The sequence below is a fragment of the Tenrec ecaudatus genome, unplaced genomic scaffold (genome assembly GCF_050624435.1).
Source record: "Tenrec ecaudatus isolate mTenEca1 unplaced genomic scaffold, mTenEca1.hap1 Scaffold_536, whole genome shotgun sequence".
In the NCBI taxonomy this organism is placed as follows: Eukaryota; Metazoa; Chordata; class Mammalia; order Afrosoricida; family Tenrecidae; genus Tenrec; species Tenrec ecaudatus.
In genome coordinates, this window is record NW_027459451.1 from 130361 (window position 1) to 151948 (window position 21588).

Genomic DNA, 21588 nt, shown 5'->3' on the forward strand with positions numbered 1-21588 from the left:
AGCTCTCGAAATGTACGAATGTCCAAAAAATTCAGTACAGAAACTATGTGTATTCCTTCCATCATTTTTTGATAATTCCAGTATCATTTGATATTTTGCTCATAGACTCTTTCAATATTTCAACTCAAGGCTTGAATTTTCTGCATTTATTTCAGTTTGAGATATACTCAGTGTATTCTTTCTTTTTCGCTGACTAATTCCACGTTTGTGCACATTTCATTTGAATATTTTACTTTTTTTTCCTCTAGCTGCCTTTTGAATTATTCTGATCATTTCTTTTACTTCATTTTTTCCCACTTTTCTTTATCTACTCTATTTTCAAGAGTCCTGTTTAGAGTCCCTTTTGACATCTCTAGATATCACCATCATTACCATGGTCTTCTTTTTTTAATTCCTTTATTTTTAATGACTTTCTTTTCATCATATATGATATTCCTGAGGTTATTCCACAGTTTTTCTAGGTATTTAATAAACAATATTAAGTTTATCTAATCTCCCCTAGAGATGGCGTCTAGATTTTTGGAATATACTTGTGGTCATATTTCATTTCTAGTGGACTTGTTTTACTTTTCTTTATCTTTAACCTGAACTTGTTTATGTGCAATTAATTGAGGGTCTGTTTTAAAGTAGGTTCCTGTTCTTCTTTTGTATGATGATATTGATCTTTCCCATTGTCTCTTCCCACAGTTATAGTCCATTTGGTTTTGGTGTAGTCCATCTGGTGAGGTCCAGTTGTATAGCCACTGTTTATGTATAGTCATTGTTTATGTTGTTGAAAGGATATTTGCAATGAAGAAGTTGTCAGTCTCACAAAATTCTACCACGTGTTCCCCAGCTCCTTTTATATCCACATTGCCTACTACTTATGTTTCCTTGTTGTTTCCAACTTTCATTTTCAAATCACCAGTAAATATCAATTGATCTTGATTTCATGTTTGAACAATCTGCAGATGTTGGTGGATTTCTTCAACACTGGCTTTAGTGGCTTCTGCATAAGTTTTTATCATGGTTGCATTAACTTGTCATCCTTATATGGGTATTGATGTTATCCTACCACAACAGCATAGTACTTTAAGATAAGTCTTGAAATGTTTTTTTGATGATGATGATGATGATGATGAATACAATGTCATTTCTCTTGAAATTTTCCTTTAGACATAGTAAACCATATGATTGTCTAATTCAAAATAACTACTGTCAGTCAACTTTAGTCTACTAATGGCTAGAATATTGATCTTTATGTGTTCATTTGTTTTTACAACTTCCAATTTTGCTATATTTGTACTTGTAACGTTCCGTGTTCTGATTATAAATGGATGTTTGCAATTGTTTCCTCTCATTTTGAATAATGCCCCATCAGAAAATAAGGGTCTCGAAAGTGTTGCTCTATACATATCATTACGTCAATTCTGCAATTCTTCCTATCTTATTTTGTGGACATTCCAACTTGAAAGGTTCATCCCTGACACTATGTCAAATAATGTTCCTCATCTTTACAAAGTTTTCAGGGTTAATTTTTGAGAATTGAACTGGCTCAGAATGTTATGTTGAAATCCATTCATCACAATTGATCCTGCTACCATCATAACCACATTTAAGCCGCCACAGTGTAGCAAATGGCAAACATGTGTGTATTTTGTCCATAGAATCCTTCGAAATAGGCAGTTCCCAGGTTATAAATATTAGACTTCATTAACAAATCTTTGTTGTTGATATTTTTATTAGGTGCCACGGAGTCAGGTCCAACCCAGAGCAACCCTATTACCAGCAGACTAAACACTGCTTGGTCCTGCAGCATCCTCACAATTTTTCCTATGGTTGACAAGCCCATTATTGCAACTGCTATGTTAATCCATATCATTGAGGGCTTTCTTATTTTTAACTGCCCCTCCATTTTACCAAACATGATGTCCTTCTCCAAGAACTGGTCTCTCCTGACAACATGTCCAAAATATGTAAAATACTTTCCTCTAAGTGTGTTCCATCCTTGTCTCCAACGAGCACTCTGACCATATTCATTCGAAGGCAGATTTGTTTGTCCTTGTAGTCCATGATATGTCAATATTCTTCACTAGCATCACAATTCATATGTTCCTGTTCATTCGTCTTCCTTAGTTAATGTCCCAGTTTCATGTGCACATGAGGGTATTGAAAATACTATGCCTTAGGTCAGGCATGTCTTAGTCCTTAGAGTAGCATCCTAATTTTCAGTATTCTAAAGAGGACTTCTGCAGCATATTTACCCAATATACCCAACCCATTGTATCACTTGATCTCTTGTCTGCTGCTTCCGTAAGCATTGATTGTGCATCTATGCAAGTTTAAATCCTTCAAAGTTTCCATTGTTTCTCCATTTATCATTTTTCCCTGTTGGTCCCTTTGTGTGGACCTTGGTCTTCTTTACATTGAGTTGTAATCCACACTGAAGGCTGTAATCCTTTATCTTCATCAACAAGTACCTTAAGTCCTCCTTACTTCCAGCAAGCAAGGTTATATCATCTGCATATCATAGTTTGTTAACCCTTCCTCCAATTCTGGTGCCACATTCTTCTTCATATAATCCAGCTTCTCTGATGATTTGTTCAGTAAACAGATTGAATAAATATGGCAAGAGGATGCAACCTTGATGCAGAACTTTTCAGATCTCAATGCATGCAGTATTCCCTTGTTCTGTTTGCACAACTGCCTCTTGATGTATGTACAAGTTCTGCATGAATACAATGAGGTATTCTGGAAATCCCATTCTTCTCAATACTATCCATAGGTTATTTAGATCCACATAGTCTAATGCTTTGACATAGTCAATAAAGCACAAGTAAACATCTTTCTGATATTCTCTACTTTCAGCTGAGATCCATCTGACATCAGCAATAGCATCCTTTGTTCCATGTCTTGTTCTGAATCTGGCCTGAAAATCTGGCAGCTCCCTGTAAATGGACTGCTGCAACCATTTTTTGATTATCTTCAGCAAAATTTTACTAGTATTTCATATCAATGATATTATTCACTATTTTGAGCATTCTGTTGGGTCACCATTCTTTGGAATGTGTACAGATATGAATCTCTTCCAGTCAGTCATTCAAGTATCTGTCTTCAAACTTCCCTGGCATAGACGAGTAAATGCTTCCAGTACTTCATGTGCTATTTGAAACATTTCGATTGGTATTCCATCAATTGCTGGAACCTTGTTATTTACAAATGCTTTCAATGTAGCTTGAACTTCTTCTTATAGTAACATTGGTTCTTGCTCATATGCTACCTCCTAAACTGATGGAATGTTAAGTTTGTTTCTAATATAGTGACTCTATGTGTTATGTCATCTTCATTTGATGCTTCCTACTTATCATTCAATATTATGCCCATAGAATCTTTCAGTATTGCTACTCACGGTTTGAGTTCTTTCAGTTTAAGTATGTTGGGTATGTTCTTACTTTTCGGTTTTCTAACTCTTTGTCTTTGGATAGTTCATGATAATATTTAACTCTCTCTTCTTGAGCTGCCCTTTGAAATTTTCTGCTCAAACCTTTCACTTCAACATATTTTCCCCAGTTTTTTAAAGTACTCTACAATTAAGGGTAAGCATCAGAGTTTCTCCTGACATCTTCTTTGATCTTTATTTCCTGTCTTTTTAGTGACCTTTTACTTCATGTATAATGTTCTTGACACATTACATTAGGAAAATATCCTGTACAGACCTCTTTAAAGTGTTCAAAAGCAAGGATATTACTTTGAGGACCAAGTCATACTTAAGCCAAATCATGTGTGTTAAGCAGCGTTCCCTATAGAAACAAAACTAGGCCACTTATGATTATACAGGTTTTTATAGCAAAAAAGGAATACAGCAGCAAATGGGTCCACGTGGCAGTACAGACAGCTCAGTCCAACTCAATTTTGTGGAACAGTTAATATACTGAAGGTCCTTCCAGCTCCCACCAGCCACTTGCCCAAGGCCAAGGAAGCAAACAGTAGGAAGATGAGATGTTGAGGTGGAGCAGAGGCCAGTAGTGCAGGGTAGCAAGTAGCAAAGCACCATGGTGTAGATGTAGGGGAATCAAGTGGCTGTGGGGTGGGGTGGCATCTGGAGTGGTGGGAAGATGAGTGGAGTCGGCCCGCAGGCAGCAGACACAGCAAAGTGGGGCAGTGCTAGGTCATGGAACAGTACCACACAGCAACTGGGTCCACCATGGTCCAGAGGTTGGCTCAGCCCACAGGTAGCGCAGCACATGGTTGAGACAGTGCAGCTAGCTCAGATAGCACGGTGGTCTGATCACCAGGGAGAGAGCGGAAGGGGTTTGGCTCAAGGAATCATTTATCTCAGTCACATCTTCAAAAGAGGTCATCAAGCTGGGACCTGATCAACAAGTTAAACTACCTACATCTTCTAATGTATGCCGTGTTGGCAAAAAACAATAACAATAACAACAACAAAAGAACCCAAACAAACCCAAAAATGCTATCACACCATATTTCAATTTCCTCTTTTGCATGTGATTTGGACATTGAATAAGGATGATCAAAGGAAACATGGCAAAGATGCATTTTGCCATGGACTGACAAAACAGGCATGTCTTGAAAGAAGTACAGCCAGAAGGCTATTTAGAGGCAAAGATAACACTTTCTCTCACAAATTTGGGGGCATTGTATTAGGAGAGATTATTCTCTGGACATGGGTAATCATGCTTGGTAAAGTGGAGGGGGGTGTAAAAGAAACCCTGGATGAAAGAGACTGACAGAGTGGCTGAACAGTGGGATCATTGAACAATTGTGAGAATCCCTGAGATCTGAGAAGTGCTTCTTCCTGTTAGGCATAGGGTTGAGATGAGTCAGAACTGACTAGTGGCATCTAATTGCACTGTATTAGATCTCATCAAGTGAAATTATTAGCTTTAACTGCCTAACGCTGGCTGAGAACGCTGGCCCAATCAAGTTGACACAAAACCTTATATCATAATTTCCATCATCTCCACTTTGTACTGAGTAATAATATTGTATACTTCTCCTTGATATTTTCTGCAGATATACTCTACTTGGTTTCAATGTGTTTCATTTGGTGATGTTCATATGAAGAGTCATCAATGATGTTATTGAAAAGGTTATTTCCAATTATTAGGAATTGGTCTTGCAAAACTCTATCATGTGGTCGCTATTCTTGTTTCTATCACCTCCTGATGAATATCTTCCAACTACTTATCCTCCTTTTTGTCTCTTTCCAGTTACCAATACAGACCAATCTATCTAAACTGTATGCTTGATTAATTTCAGACTGCAGAAGTTGGTAAAGGTCTTCAATTTCTTCAATACTAGCTTTAGTGGTAGATGTTTAAATTTCGATAATAGTTGTACTATTTGTTATCTTTGTATAAGTTGTCTTCCTTGTATGAATATAGATGTTGTCCTATCACAGGCTATATTGTACGTCAATAGAGACCATGAGATGTTCTTTTTGATGCTCAATGTGATATAATTCCTCTTGAATTTGTAATTTCTTACAGAGCCAGTGGTCATCAAACTTTTTAAAGAGGGGACCAGTTCACTGTCCCTCAGACACATTGGAGGGCCGGACTATAATTAAAAGAAAAACTATGAACAAATTTCTATGCACATTGAACATATCTTATTTTGAAGTAAAAAACAAACGGGGTAAAACACCTGGCAGGCGGGATAAATGTCCTTGGTGGACCGTATGTGGCCCACGGGCCGTAGTTTGAGGACGCCTGATTATCTGATTCAAATAAGTCAATACCAGTCAGTTCAGCTCACGAATGGCTAGCCTACCAGTTTTTATGCATTCCAGTTCATTTCTGATGACTTATAAATTTCCTATATTTGTATTTCAGATATCCCACATTCCAATTTTTAATGGATGTTTGAAGTGGTTTCTCCTAATTTTGAGTACTTTCCCATCATTAAATGAAGGTTACAAAACATTTGTTCCATCTGTATCATTAAGGCCAGTTCTACTTTGTGGAGGCAGCTCTTGCCTAGTGAAATTTGGAGTGCCTTCCAACCTGAGTTGTTCATCTTCTGGTGCTATATCAGATAATATTCTACTGGTATTCATACGATTTTCAGAAGCTACATTTTCAGAAATGAAGCTCCTTTTCTTTGTTCCTAATCTGTTCTTAGTCTGGAAGACCTGCTGAAACCTTCACCATGGGTGACCTGGCAGTGTTTGAAATACCAATGGCATATCTTCTAACATCAAGCAACACACTAGCCACAATAGTAAAAACAAGCATGTCTGATGGCCACTGTTATCCTTTTATCTCCCTGTATTTGCCTATTCTATATACTTCGGATAAGTGGGATCATATGATTCCCTTACAAGTTATTTCAGTCAGCATACTGTTCTCAATGTTTATTCAAGTGGTAGCATATATCAGAACTTCATTTCTTTTTATGGCTGAAATATATCTTATTTTATAACGCTACCACATTTACTTATCCACATTTGGATAAATTCCACCCTTTGGCTATTACGAATAATGTTGCAATGACATTGGTGTACAAGTATCTCTTTGAGTGCCTGCTTTCAAGACTTTTGAAATATACCTGGTAGTGAAATTGATGACTCATAAGATAATTCTATAATTAACCTTTTGAGAAACTGTTTTTCCAGTGGCTATACCATTTTGCATCCACAGCAGCAATGGCAATTTTTTTCTCAGTTTCTCCAAAGATGTGCCAATATTTTATATTTCTCTGATAAAAGTTATCCTCAAAACTTTGAGTTAATTCTGGCTCTAAATAATCCTGTTAGACAGGATAGAACTTCCCCAGAGGATATCCCAAATTTTTACAAAATAGACTTTCACATAATTTTCTGGTAAAATGGCTAATGGGTTTGAATACTAACCTATTGGTTTGCAGTCAAGCATTTAATCACTGGGTGTATTAGTCTGAGTTGACAAGAGAAACAAATCCATTGAAAATCATATGTATATAAGAGAGAGTTTTATATAAAGGGCAATTGTATATTAAAAATGCATCCCAAAATAGTCCAGCCCAAGCCCATAAATCTGATATTAGCCCATATGTCTGATACTAATCTATACAGTCCTCTTTAGACTCAAGAAACACATGCAATGACAACAAGTGTAGTGGGTAGAAAGTCTTTGGATCCAATGAGGTTTAAAATCTCAGCCCTGGCAGGGGTCTCTACAGGGTTTCTCTGGCTTTAGAGGTCTGATTGCATCAGAGTAGATTCATGTGGCTTCTCCAGCTCAGGAAACTAGTGTAGTTCCATGTGTCTTGTCAGCAGCAATGTTTCCCAGGGACTCCAAGGAGGAGATACCAGATTTCCCAAAATTCTCAGGAGAAGGCTATGCCCACAGAGAGGCTTCATTGGCTATGACCCAATTGACCGACTAGATTCCACCCCTTCATTCTTATCCTCAAATTCACAAATGATTTTATAAATACCACACTGGGTAACTAGGGCTCATATAATCAATTTCATAACAATGTTGTTGAGTTGATTCAGACTCATAGTGACCCGGTATGTAGGTTTTCTGAGACAATACATCTTCATAGTAGTAGAGCACCTAATTTTACCCCTGTAAAATGGTTACTTGGTTTGAACTGTCCACCTTGAGGTTAGCAGCTATGTTAGGCTGACTTCTGGAGAGAAGGAAAATCAGTGACATATGTGCATGAGCACACACAGGAACACAGAGAAGTGTATGTGAAAGTAGAACTAATGTAATTGTAAAAGTGGAGAGTCCAGTTTGGTTCCAAGTCCATGGGCCACATGTTAGACTAGACATTTCACCTGGCTCCTGTAGCTTTAGTATCTGATGAAACCAAAATAGGCAGGAAGATCACAGAGTAAATTTGTTACTGGATACGTGAATTAATCCAAGTTTGACAGGTCAAATGTCAGGCCACTAAATAGGATCAGCAAGCATATGATAGGTCATTGGCTCAAGTCCACAGAACCAGCATTTGACATATCAGATAACAGAATCCAGACTCAGCAATAAAAAGCAAGCATTCCCATTTTATAGGAAGTAGGCTAACCCCCAAGGAAACTTCCTTTCATTTGCATCTGGACAAAAGGATTTCACACCAACCTAATCTTCTGTTAGGTCACATCATTGGCAATTATTAGGCCTCATATGCCAATTTGACATGAAATATTCAAGAGCTGGCTAACGGTCAACCCTCAGTACAACCAGGGTTCCTATATAATCATCCAAATTGGGATGAAATAGTATCTTACTGTGATTTGACTTGCATTTTCAAAATTCATGATGTGAACATCTTTTCATGTGATTATTAGCTACACACATCCTCTTTGGAGAACTGTTTATACTTTTGCCCATACGAAATTGATTACCTGAAATGTAATAAAAAATTAGAAATAAAAATTTATTTACCTATTTTATTTTTTAAAGGATATTTCATTGCATTTTCAGTGAACGCTTAGATGCAGTTTAGATTCTCTTTCCATAATGTCTACACAAGTTGTCAATTGACATTAGTTACATTCTTCACAATGCAATAGCATTCATTTCTGTTCAGGTTATCCCATTTTCATTAATCTACTTTCCATTTCCCCATGTCTTCTCATCTTTTCTAAACAATAATTATTGACCATTTGACCTTATATAAGTGATTTTTTAAAGAAGCCCAGTACATACAAATGATTTCCTTTTTTTTGTTTATTTGAGCCAAGCTATTACTTAGGTTAAAGTGGGTTGATTTTACTTGACAATTTAAAATTATCTTAGTGTAGTAGTCTCAACTGACTTTTAAGTATGGATTTTTAATGAAGCTTTTGATATTTTACTGAAGCAAAAAATACGAAAATCTTCACCAATTTGAGTGTAATCTTTGGGCAGGGTCTGTGCTGATCTTTTTGGACCATTCCGATTTTACTATATGTGTTTCTAAAACTGGTTATATGTGGATTTTTAAAAAGGAATTTGCCATTCTGTTTCATAATTTTTTTCTATTTTATCAGTATCCAACTATGTGAAATTAATGAGAACAGTTGGTAAGTGGGCAGAATAGGACTGTGGTGTGTGTACACTCATAATCTTTTTTTTTTAATCATTATATTGGGGACTCTTACAGCTCTTGTCATAATGCATAGATATATTATGTCAAGAACATTTGTACATATGTTGCCATCATCATTTTCAAAACATTTTCTTTTGGCGGGACAGTCCCGATTTTTAACAATTGTTTCCGCATCCCGCGGCATTTTTAATAAGTCCTGATTTTGGAAAAGAATGCACAAGCTAGGTTATATGGTTTTCAGCTGCCATGTGGCTATTTCACCAGGATATGAGTTTTATCAATGGTGTCCCGCTGGTGTCCCGCTTTACCAATGTTAAAATCTGGTCACCTACACCAAGTGCTGTCTTCCTTCATCCACTTTTATGTTGTCTGTCCCCCTTGGAGTGGGTTATATGTTGATCATAGTGATTGGTTCCATATTTCTCCTCCCAACTTCCCCTTCCTTTTCAGGTGTCACTGCTCTCATTATTGGTCCTAAGAGGGTTATCTGTCCCAGATTCCCTGTGTTGTGAGCTCTTATCCGTAGCAGTGTACATGCTCTGGTTTAGCCGACTTGTAAGGTAGAATTGGGGTCATGATAGTGAGGGGGAAGGAAGCATTAAAGAACTAGAGGAAAATTGTATGGTTCATCAATGCCATACTGCATTATGACTGGCTCGTCTCTTCCTTGTGACCCTTCTGAGAGGGGATGTCCAATTGTCTACAGATGGGTTTTGGGTCTCCACTCTGCACACCGCCTCATTAATATTGATATATTTTTTTGTTCTGGGTCTTCGATGCCTGATCCCTGATCCCATCGACACCTCATGATCACAGAGATGGGTGTACTTTTTATATGTAGGTTTTGTTGCTTCTCAATTAGGTGTCCACTTATCTTCAAGCCTTTAAGACCCCAGATGCTTTATCTTTTGATAGTCAGACACCATCAGCTTTCTTCACCACATTTGCTTATGCACCCATTGTGTCTTTAGCCATCTTGTTGGGAAGGTGAGCATTACAAAGTGTTCTTGCATTGAGGGAGTACTTGTGTAGAGGCCCAATATCCATCTACTACCTTAATACTTAACATTTAAATATATATACATAGATCTATTTCCCTATCATTGTATATAAATATATTTACATATGTACATACCTCTATTTAGACCTTTAGAAATATCCTTTGACTCCTAGTTTTTTCCTCTATTTCCTTTTACTTTTCTCTCATCCCACTATCATGTTTCAGGTTTCAGTAATTCCTCTCAGCTACATTGCTCTTGATCAAGCCCCACCAGGCATCCTACATCCTCCTCCCTGTGGATTTTACATCACTTGTTCCTTTGTCCTTAGGATTGTTGACACACCCCTTCCTTTTTCCACCTCCCCCTCTTCTATGTCCCCTCTCCTTAAACAGTTGTTCCTGTTCGTTTCACCACCAGATTGTTTATTCCGCCTATCTTATCCGTCTAGACAGACATGCAAAAACAACAATAAGCACAAAAACAAAATAAAACAAACAGCAAAAACAAAAAGCAAAACAAAACCAAAAAAAAAACCCTCAAGCAAACAAACAACAAAAAAGAAAACGCTATAAATAGTTTCAGGTCTGATTTGTTGGTTTTTATGAGGGTTTTCCGGTTGAGTTTTGATGGGGTGCCATGCTCTGGCCCCAAAGTCTATTTCTGGTATTCCCCGGGGACTTAAATGCTTTGCTCCCCTTACTGCTCTGCAGGCCCTTCATGTTTCTCCCTGGTGTGGTGGGGTCAGATTGGGCTCACTTCCTGCATTGTGTCTCCAGTCTTGTGCCCCTTAGCGCTCGGGGTCAGTGAGGGATATTGTGTCTCATAGTGGGGCTAGCCCTATGGTTCTCTCTGTACATTGACTGTTCAGAGCAGGAATATCATCTTTGTGGTTTGGTGGGCCAGAATATGTTCCATTTTCCTTCCTTCTTTGCTTGCTCCTGTGTGCTCTGCTCAGACATGCCCCTCTTCCTGAACCATAGCTTCACTGCTAAACTAATTTTTCTTTCTGTTTTTTTTCTTTCTTTCCTTTTTTTTGCTTCATATAAGTAAAGACTGATAGTTTTCTTCAAAATAGCTTTTCACAAGTTGTTAAGATCCCAGACTCTATTCAATAAACTAAGCTAATTGTTATGTCGATTAACCAAAGCATTTGAACCTGTTTTTAAACTTAGAAAACCAATCTCGAGAGGTATAATGCAAATATATGCATACACATATTCACACACATTCTGGCATATGAATATACACAAGTAACCCTGGGGGAGTAAGGGTTAAATATTGGGCTGCTAACAACAAAATCAACGCTTCAAATCCACTAGCCACTTCATAAGAGAAAGATGAAACTTTCTACTTCTCTAAAGATTTATAGCATTAGAAAACCTATGAAATGTTTATAAAAGTATATATATATATATATCTTTTGGTTGTTGTTACTGTTGCCAAATTATATGTGCTACAGTGATTGCCAAAAGATCCTTTTTTCTTATGTACATATTGGTAAAATTGTTTACTTTTGTTAAGTTGTGCGCATATCACATTCACTTGGTGTTGTTACCATCACCAAACACACCAGTATGTATAATCTAAAGAGAAACTCATTTCTCCAATCTGCCCCAATCCCTAGAAGTCACTAATAAATATTAGTTTTTATGTTTATCTTTTCATGTTATTTCTTAAAAGTGAAAATGTATAATATTTCCTTTTGGTGATTGACTTATTTTGCTCCACACAAGGTTCATCCATGTTGCAAGATGTTTTAGAAAGAGATTTTTCTTTATCTCTGAGTAGCGTTTTATTGATATATGTACTACACATTATTTATCCATTCATCTAATGATGGACACTTAGATAATTTTTATATTTTTGCTGATATGAATAGTATGGCAATAAACATAGGTGTGTATATGCATGTGTTTTTCTCACTCCAATATACCTATCAAAAAAACAAACTCACTCCATTGTATCAATTTTAACTCATAGTGAACCTGTAGGAGAGAGTAGAATTGCTCTCCTGACAGGGGAAGCCAGCCCCTAACACATCATTACTGGTCCAGTAGGTGCAATTGTACATCAATAATAAGTCAAGATTATAGCAAAGTTACAGAGAGCATGAGAGATAGAAGAGAAATATTGAAATAAATGGAGTCAGAAACAATTCATGGTAGCATGCTCACCTCAGCCCCCCTTGGTGGTCCACGTGGAGAGAGAGAGAGCTCTTTAATGCTTGCCCAGGGTTTTATATTCTCTGGAGACCTGCAAGCCCCCTAATTACAGGTAAGGACATACGTCACAGGAAGGGGCTGTGCTATAGGTAATACAGTAATGAGAGGGGGTGGTCTAGGGAACTACACGCAATAGGAAGAGGAGGGATTGGGGGTATACATGTGACAAGATGGGCAGATCCTAGATTTAGGATAGCAACCTAACCTTGACCTGTTTTCTGGACCTTCATAGGAACCATAAACAGTAGGGTGTAAACCCCACCTACAGGAACCAAGCTAATGGTCCCAAGCTTCAGTGAGAAGTAATCTGTTGTCTCCAGCAGCAGGGAGCAGGCCCACCCATGTGGTGTGGGGAGACAGCAGTCTGGCAGGGACTGTCTTCAGGGAAGATGTCTATAAGCATCTGACCTCCCCCCACACTCCCCAGGGTTTGTAAAGCACCAAATTTTTATGGGAGCAGAAAATTTCAGCTATGAAGTGCTGGTGAGTTCAAAATGCTGACCTTTGGTTAATACCTTACAATAAAACCAAATAAGTGGTTAGAGCTCCTGTATATACTGAGAAGTAGAATTTCTGGGTGGCATAGCAGGTTATGAGTAGGGTCAAAGAAAGATTAAGCTGTCTTCTCCCATAAATATTTACATTCCCCCAAACCTAAAGGGGCATGTCTACTCTGTGTTAATGGGTCATTATGAGTTAATTGAAGCCATGGCAGTGGGTTTGTTTGGGGGTGGAGGGTTATTTGTTTTTATTTTATGACAACATTTTCTCTAGTAGTTGGAGGAATTTCCAGACTGTTTGCTAGATTTTGCATTCCCACAAACAGTCGGTGAGAATTCTAATTTTTCCAAATCCCTTCAAACCTTTGTTCTTTTCCATTTTAAAGTTTATTTTCATCCTAACTGTTCCTGGTGGGAGTGAAATGCTTATCCCTGGTTGCTTTTGATTTGCATTTATCTGATGGCTAATAACATTGATAATCTTTATATGTGTCTGTCAACTATTGAAATATCCTTTGTTGGAGTGTTTGCTCATGTACTTTATTAAGTTATTTATTGTACCTTTTCCCAGTTTTAATTGGGTTGCATGTGTGTGTGGTGTTTGTGGTTATTCCATCAATTAGCTTTAACCTGTGTCTTTACAATTAAACTGCATTTCTGTGGAAACATTTAGTTGGATCTTAGTTAGTAGCTTTGTATTATTTTGATTTTTATTCTAAACTAGGCATTTTAATAGTTATCAACACCAACTAGACATATTTACTCCATGGTTTTGTTGCACATAAATCTCTGGATTTTCTTAGGAATTAAAGATGCTGTCAGATAAGCCAAGAAATAATTTGTTTTCTCACCTACTGCACATCCCTGGTGGTATCGTGTATAAACAATGGACTGTGATTTGAAAGATCACCAACAGTGAAAGCACAAGCCACTCCTTGAGAGAAAGACCTGCGGCTTTCTACTCCAATGTGGTTACAGTCTCAGAAAATCACAGGGGCATTTCTATCCTGTTCAAAAGGGTTACCATGAGTCAACATTGACATGATGGCAGCAAGTTGAAGGGCTTTTTTTGTGTGTCATAATCATATGATACTAATTAATTGGAATCCAAGGAGTTGTTGATCATATGCGGGCCCTTCTCTCACTGGTTCTGAAGATTTGGGTCTTGGCAGATTCTTGACTCATTAAAGCAATGGTAGAACTTCCAAATAGGGATTTCATGTTCAAATGCTGTACCACTGAAGCTGTCTAGGACCAAGTATCCTCAGTTTTTCTGTGTGAAACAAACCCTTTAGGCTTCTTGCACACAAAATGTGGAGCCTATACTGGCTTCCTCGGTTTCAAGTGATGGACACTGTAGCACACGTGTTCCCAGAGGCTCATACAGGATTAGGAACCTGGGAGAATCATGTTAAAAACAGTGTTTAGGAAGTCGATTCTCTTTCTGGGATATAGTATTTGGGAAACTGGATAATTGGAAAAATAGTGTTACTTCCAAACCTAGTTTGGTCATCTCAGACTTCAGAATAAAGATGATTAGCAAAATATATGTGCTTCATATGGACAACAGTGGGGAAAATTTAGCTAGACCCTACATTTGTTTCACAGCTGCAACTAAATACTCTACTGTTATTTTCTCTCATGAGAAGAATTTATCTACATGGCCACACAAAGAATTGACCCAAATAGATAGCACCTTCTTTTCCTACTGTGCATTCTATTTTCATTAAGACTCCATATACCTCATTTCATGATTTTTCAATTGCCTTGACATTTCTCAGAGGCAGATCACATGGATTGCATTTTGTCTTCTCCCTTAGATAAAGGAGGAAATTAACATGTGGAGACTAACAAATTACCTTTTTCAAAATATAAAAACAAACTGTAATATCTCAACATGATTCAAGTGATATGAGGGAAAAGCCCAATATAACCTATTGCTTAGTTCAGTTACTGCATTCATCTCATTATCAAAACAATCACGTGTTCATAGAATAAAACTTTGGTGAACATGGGCTCATATTTTGAAATAAATTCACACATTTCTTAGAAAAGCATTCCCTCACAGTTACTAGTGAAGAAACTTGTTTGAATAAATTAAATGCTAAGAAATCATCCCGAGTGAGGTCCAGGTAGGATGGCAGGGGCCAGACCAAGTCCAAGTATACATATGGCAGCCAACTAAAAAGGGGGCGGGGAGGGAGGAAAAGGGAAAGAAAAAAAAGCGTGGTGGGGGAATAGGACACTGAGCCACCCAATGGGAGGGTATTGTTTGTGCCTCCACAGGGACCGAGGGACCAGATAATAAGCCACTGCCAGATGAATGTAGTGTGCCAAGAAGGAGTGGGGAGCCAGTGGAGGGGCCTGAGGGCTTGGCCCCCATATCAGCTATGTGGAAAACTGTCCCTTACTTGAGAGGATGGCACTGAAGCTCCAGCTAGGAGAGAGGAGTATGTCTGATGAGACCAAATGGGAACAAATGAAAGGGGAGGAAGAGAGTGGAGCACATCCTGGCCCATCAGGCCGGGAGGATGATATCCCCGCTCTGAACAGCCAGTGCACAGAGTGGACAATATGGTTGATCCCATTACGAAACAAGCTCTCCCTTGATGGCCCAGGGCCCTAAGGGGGACAACACTGGAGACTCACTGTTGGGTTGGCCCAGACTGACCCTGTGACACTGAGGCAAACCACTAAAACCATGTGGCAAACCAACTGTGGGAACAGCGCAGGGAGCCCCTGAGAGAGTACAAAGGACAGACCCTGGGGCCAGAGCATGGTACCCCATCTGACCTGACTGAAGGACACGCCTAGAGATAAAAAATCAGACCGTGATCTATTTACAGGTTTTTCTTTCTTTTAAATTTTTTTCTTTTAATTAATTTATTTTTCTATGGGTAATTGGTTTTCTTTTTTGTTTTCATCGCTGTGTTCATTGCCTGTCTTGCTATGGCTTGATTTTTGGTCTATATTATTATCTCTGCGGATCTATCTAGAAAAGATAGGCTGGACGAATTGTCTGGAGGAGAAAACAATTGGAATCAATGGTTCCAGGGGGACACGGGAGAGGGGGATGCGGGAGTAAGGAGGTGGTGCTGACCAACCCAGGGACAGGGGAGTAACAAGTGATCCAAAATCAGTGGCAAGGAGGGTGTGAGAGGCCTGGTAGGGATCCAGAAAGGGCAATGTGACCGAAAGAAGTTACTGAAACCCAAATGAAGGCTGAGCATGATAAATGGGACAAGAGCAACATAAAAGGAAATAGAGGAAAGAACTAGGTGATAAAGGCTATTTATAGAGGTCTAAAGACTGGAATGTACATATGTAAATATATTTATATAAGAGTTCGGGGAAACAGATCAACATGCATATTCTTATAGGTTTAGTATTAAGGCAACAGATGGACATTGGGCCTCCACTCAAGCACTTACTCAATGCAAGAACACGTTGTTCTATTAAATTGGCATTCCAGGATGTACACCTTCCTGACACGATTGCTGAAGAAAAATGTGTCCACAAGCAAACGTGGTGAAGAAAGCTCATGGTGCCCAGCTTTCAAAAGATAGAGTGTCTGGGGTCTTAAAAGCTCGAAGATAAACAAGCATCCATCTAGCTGAGACACATCAAAGCCCACATGGAAGAAGCACACCAGCCCCTCTGACCACGAGTTGTAGAAGGGACCAGTTGCCAGACATCAAAGAACTAAAAGTCATATGAGTGGGTGCCCACCTCCCTGATATGATCACTGAAGACAAATGTGTACATGAGCAAATGTGGTGAAGGAAGCAGATGGTGCTCAGCTATCAAAAGATATAGTGTCTGGGGTCTTAAAGGCTTGAAGATAAACAAGTGGCCATCTAGCTCAGAAGCAACAAAGTCCACATGGAAGAAGCACTCCAGCCTGTGTGAGCACGAGATGTAGAAGGGATCAGGTATCAATCATCAAAGAACGGAAAATCACATTGCAAATGAGGGTGAGTGCAGAGTGGAGACTCAAAGTCCATCCCACCCCCTTACTGAAGGGCTGTGTGGAGGAGATGAGCCAGTCAGGGTACAGGGTAGCACTGATGAAACATATAACTTTTCTCTAGTTCTTAAATGCTTCCTCCCTCGCACTATCATGACCCCAATTCTACCTCACAAATCTGGCTAGACCAGAGGATATACATTGGTACAGATAGCAACTGGAAACACATGGAATCCAGGACAGATGACTCCTTCAGGACCAGTGTTGAGAGTGGCGATGCCTGGAGGGTGGAGGGAATGTGGGGTGGAAAGGGGAAACCAAAGACAAGAATCTATGTATAGCCTCCTCCCTGGGGGATAGACAGCAGAGAAGAGAGCAGGGGAAGATATCAAACTGTGCAACATATGACAAAATAATAATAATTTATGAACTATGAAGTGTTCATAAGGGAAGGGGCAGAGTGGAGGGGGAAAATGAGCAGCAGATATTAAGGGCTCAAGTAGAAGGCAAATGTTTTGAGAATGATGATGGCAACAAACGTACATATGTGCTTGACACAATCGATGTATGTATGGATTGTGATAAGAATTGTACAAGCCCCCAATAAAATGATTTAAAAAAAATTTCAGACCTATTCTTTCTGATAACCAGGTACCATTTAGTTTCTTCACCATACTTTGCTATAACACTCATATATCCTCAGTGATCTCTTCACTGTTTTTTTTTTGTTATGGTCTTATTTATGTTGAAAAGTTTACCTTCTACTCTCTTTTCAACTTTTTAAAATAAAAATAGGTGTTTGATATTGGCATAAGCTTGTCACGCATCTTTTTATTTGACCAGGTGGTTCTTATTCTTTGCCTTGCTTATGTGGTGAATTTCATTCATAGGTTTTCAAATGTTGAGCTATTCTCGCATCCCTGGTAAGAATAATACTTGATCACAATGATATTTTAAAATATTTTGTTGGATTCTATTGGCTATAGAGAATTTTTGCATCTATGTTCAGAAGGGATGTTGGACTGTATTATTTTGTCTTTGTGGGATCTTTGCCTAGTTTTGGAATCAAGGTTTTGCTGGCTTCATAGCATGAGTTTGGCAGTTTGTAGTCCTCTTTTTAAGTTCTGGACTAGTCAGTTAAATTGGTGATAGCTCTTCCCTGAATACTCTGTATAATTCCCCTGTGAAACCATTTGACATTGAGATTTTCTTGGTTGGAAGTTTCTTGATGACCGGATCTATTTCTTCCATTGTTATGGATCTATTCAGGTTTTACACACCAATCTGAGTTAGTTTGGGTGCATCATGAATTTCTAGGCATTTCTCCATTTCATAGAGGTTATCCAACTTGTTCGAGTACAGTCTTTCATAATAGTATGGTATTCTTTTTATATCATTTGAATCTGTTTTGATGTCATCCTTTTCTTCTCTAATTCTAGATATTTGAATCTTCTCCTTTTCCTTTGTTAACCTTGCCAGCGCTTTGGTGCTTTGTCAAGTTTGTTAATCCTTTCAAATAAACAATTCTGTGTCTTATTGATTGCCCCATTATTTTTCTGTTTGCTGCTCTGATCTTTATAATTTATTTTCTTCTGTTGTTGGAGGAGTTGCTGTGTTAAGGTGTTGATTTGGGATCTCTCCTCTTTTTTCACATGTGTGTTATTTGTTATAAATTGTCCTATCATAAGTTCCTTTGCTGTGTTCAAAGTTCTGGTTTGATGTGCTATTATTATTGTTTGTTTCAAGGATTAAAAATAATTCCATCAGTTATTAGTCTAATAAGTAGTTCTTAAGTAGTATGTCGCCCCATCTCATATGTATGCTCATATGTTTTTGTTCTTCCTATTGCCGATGTCCAGTTTTATAGCATTGTGATCTGAGGAAATGGATTGCAGGATAGAAATAGTTTTGGATTCATTGAGGCTTACCTTGTGGTCTAACATATGATCAATTCTAGTATATGCACTGTGTGCACTGAAGAAGAATATATGTTGTCTTGTTGGGTGGATTGTTCTTTACATGTTTAAGAGGTCAAGTTGTTTGATTGTGTTGTTTAGATCCGCTGCTTCTTTATGGAGTTTCTTTTCTGAAAATGTAGTATCATGAATGCACAATATGTAGGGAAAAAATTGTCTCAGGAGGGAAATTGAGTATTTACTTAGCACGATAGCCAAGTATTGATTGCCTTTCCTCAACTGGGGCCACAACTGTAAGTTATATATAGTCAATTTTATTAGTGAAACAGGGGCCACTCTGCCCTTAGTGGTAGAAAAGGGAAGACACTCTCAACAATTGTCCTTCCACACATTCTCCAGAGCATATTGATGCAATTACCTTACAGTGGAGCTAATAATGGTCAATTCTACTGGACAGAGAGTCAGTAGCAGTGTGGAGGGTCCAGTTAAAATGGCAACGAGGTAGAAAATCGTCATGGCTAAATGGCAGCACACCGATAAAGAGTATGATAAAAACAAAGATTAAATAATGTATAAACACTAATCCTAGGATCATAGGAGCTCTGATGACGTAGTGGTTACATATGGACTGTCAATCACAAGGTTGGCAGTTAAAAACCAGCAGCTGCTCCATGGGAGAAAGATAAGGTTTTCTATTCCCATTAAGAGTTAGAGTCTCACAATGGATGGATGTATGGTTTGTCGTAAGAATTGTATGAACCCCCAATAAAATGATTAATTTTTTTAAAAGCCCTAATAAAAAAGTTAGAGTCTCAGAAACTCACAGGGGCATTTCTACTCTATCCTATATATATGGTCACTATGAGGTGGTATTGACTTGAAATCAGTGAATTTGAATTTAATCCTATGATTGTTGCTGTTGTTATGCCATCAAGTAAACTCCGACTCATAGCAACACCATGCACAACAGAACAAAATACTTCATGTTCCTGTGCCATCCTCACAGTTGTTCCTACGCCTGAGCCCATTTTCCCACCCTGTGTGTCAATCCATCTAGTCAAGGGTCTTCCTTCCTCCTTTGCACCGGCCCTCAACTTTACCAAACATGATGTCTTTGATCATTCATTTTTTGTGTGCCAAAATGGTATCGGTAAGAAGACATGGGTGGAGTTTAGTGAATTGATCAGGTTATAACCTGATGATATCTCTTAGAAGTGCTGCTGGGATATATGAGGGCATACTGAAAAAAAACAGAATTGCACTGGGCAGAGCAGAGCTTTCATAGTATGCATTTTTCTCTCTAGGTGAGTATTGGGCAATTTGCTCTGAATTAGTGCACCCAGTGGCATAGCCTGGGAAGATTTTTTTTTTGGTCACAGTGAATTTTTTCATAAAAGCAGTTTCACTTGAACCTCGTCTGTGTGTGTGTGTGATGGCCAATTTAAGAAAACTGTGTGCAGCTGTGAAATTTTGTTTCCTGCTCAGGAAAAACGGCACACAAACTGTTGTGATATTGAATACAGCTTATAAGGGTAGCACTATGGGAAAAACTCCAGTGTACGAGTGATTTTATCATTTCAAAAAAATTGAAATGTCAATTGATGAGAAACATCATTCTGGATGACTGTCCACTCCAGAATAGATGAAAATGTCAACTCATAGTGCATTTGGAGTTCATTCCACCAGGTCAGACTGTTAACCAAGCTTTCTATTTAGCGGTTCTGAAAAGATTGCATAACAGTGTGCAACATAAAAAAGCCTGATTTGTGGCAGACGGGTCACTGGTTTTTCTACCACGAGAATGCACCTGCTCACACAGCCATCTCAGTGTGCCAGTTTTTGGCAAAATACCCAGCATGCTTCTCTTGCCCCGCACCTTACTCACCTGACTTTGCTCAATGCAGCTTCTTTGTGTTTCCACCATTGAAAAGAGACATTAAACAACAGTGATTTGATGACATAGAAGAGGTGTCGGGAAAAACAAAAACAATGAGTAAGGCGCTGGCAGCCATCCAAACAGATGACTTTTAAAAATGTTTCCAAGAATGGAATCACTGATTTGACAAATGTATTAAATGTGATGGAGAGTACTTTGAAGGTTATAAAGTTGCTTTGTAAAAAAATTAAATGATAGTAATTGATAAATTATCAAAAGTTCATGTGGGAGGGTAAAGAAGGGAGGGGAAAATGAGAAGCTGATACCAAGGACTCAAGTAGAAAGAGAATGTTTTGAAAATGATGATGGCAACAAATGTACAAATGTGCTTGACACAATGGATAGACGTATGGATTGTACTAAGAGTTGTAAGAGCCCCCAACAAAATGATTTTTAAAAAAATGATTAGACAGTAGCTTTAAAAACTAAATTAAACCCACTGAACTTGAGTAAATTCCAACTCATAGCAACCCTTTAACAGGTTTCTGAGGCAGTGAATCTTTACATAAATAGATAATCTCACTTCTCAGGGCAGCCAATTTCTGTTTACTGGGAGCAAATCACCAGTTCCCGGAAAAGGAGATCATGCCTGGTAAAGTGGAGGAAGGGCAGCAAAGGTGAGGAAAGCCCTCAGTGCAATGGATTGACACCTCAGCTGCAATAGTAACAGTGTAAAGATGGTGTAGGATCACACAATGTTTGCATTCTGTTGTGCATAAGGTTGCTATGGGTCTTGGTCAACTTGATGGTATCTAACAAGAGTAAATCAGTGGAGCCCTGATGGTGCTGTGGTTATGTGTTCGGCTTCTAACTACAAGGTCAGCAATTTGAAACTACCAGTTGCTCCAAGGGAGAACAACAAGGCTTTCCACTCCCTTCTGTCTCAAAAACCCACAGGACAGTTCTATATTGTCCTATAGGGTCATTACGAGTTGGAATCAACTCAGTGGTGATGAGTTTGGTTTGGGTTTTGAAAGCATTATCAAGTAAGCATTGGACTGCTAACCACAAGGTTGGGGTTC

General features: G+C 38.5%; 1 pseudogene; it reads right to left on the reverse strand.

Moving 5' to 3' along the window:
- Nucleotides 1-8798: 8798 nt before the first annotated feature.
- Nucleotides 8799-8898, reverse strand: LOC142436668 (U6 spliceosomal RNA; annotated as a pseudogene).
- Nucleotides 8899-21588: the final 12690 nt, after the last annotated feature.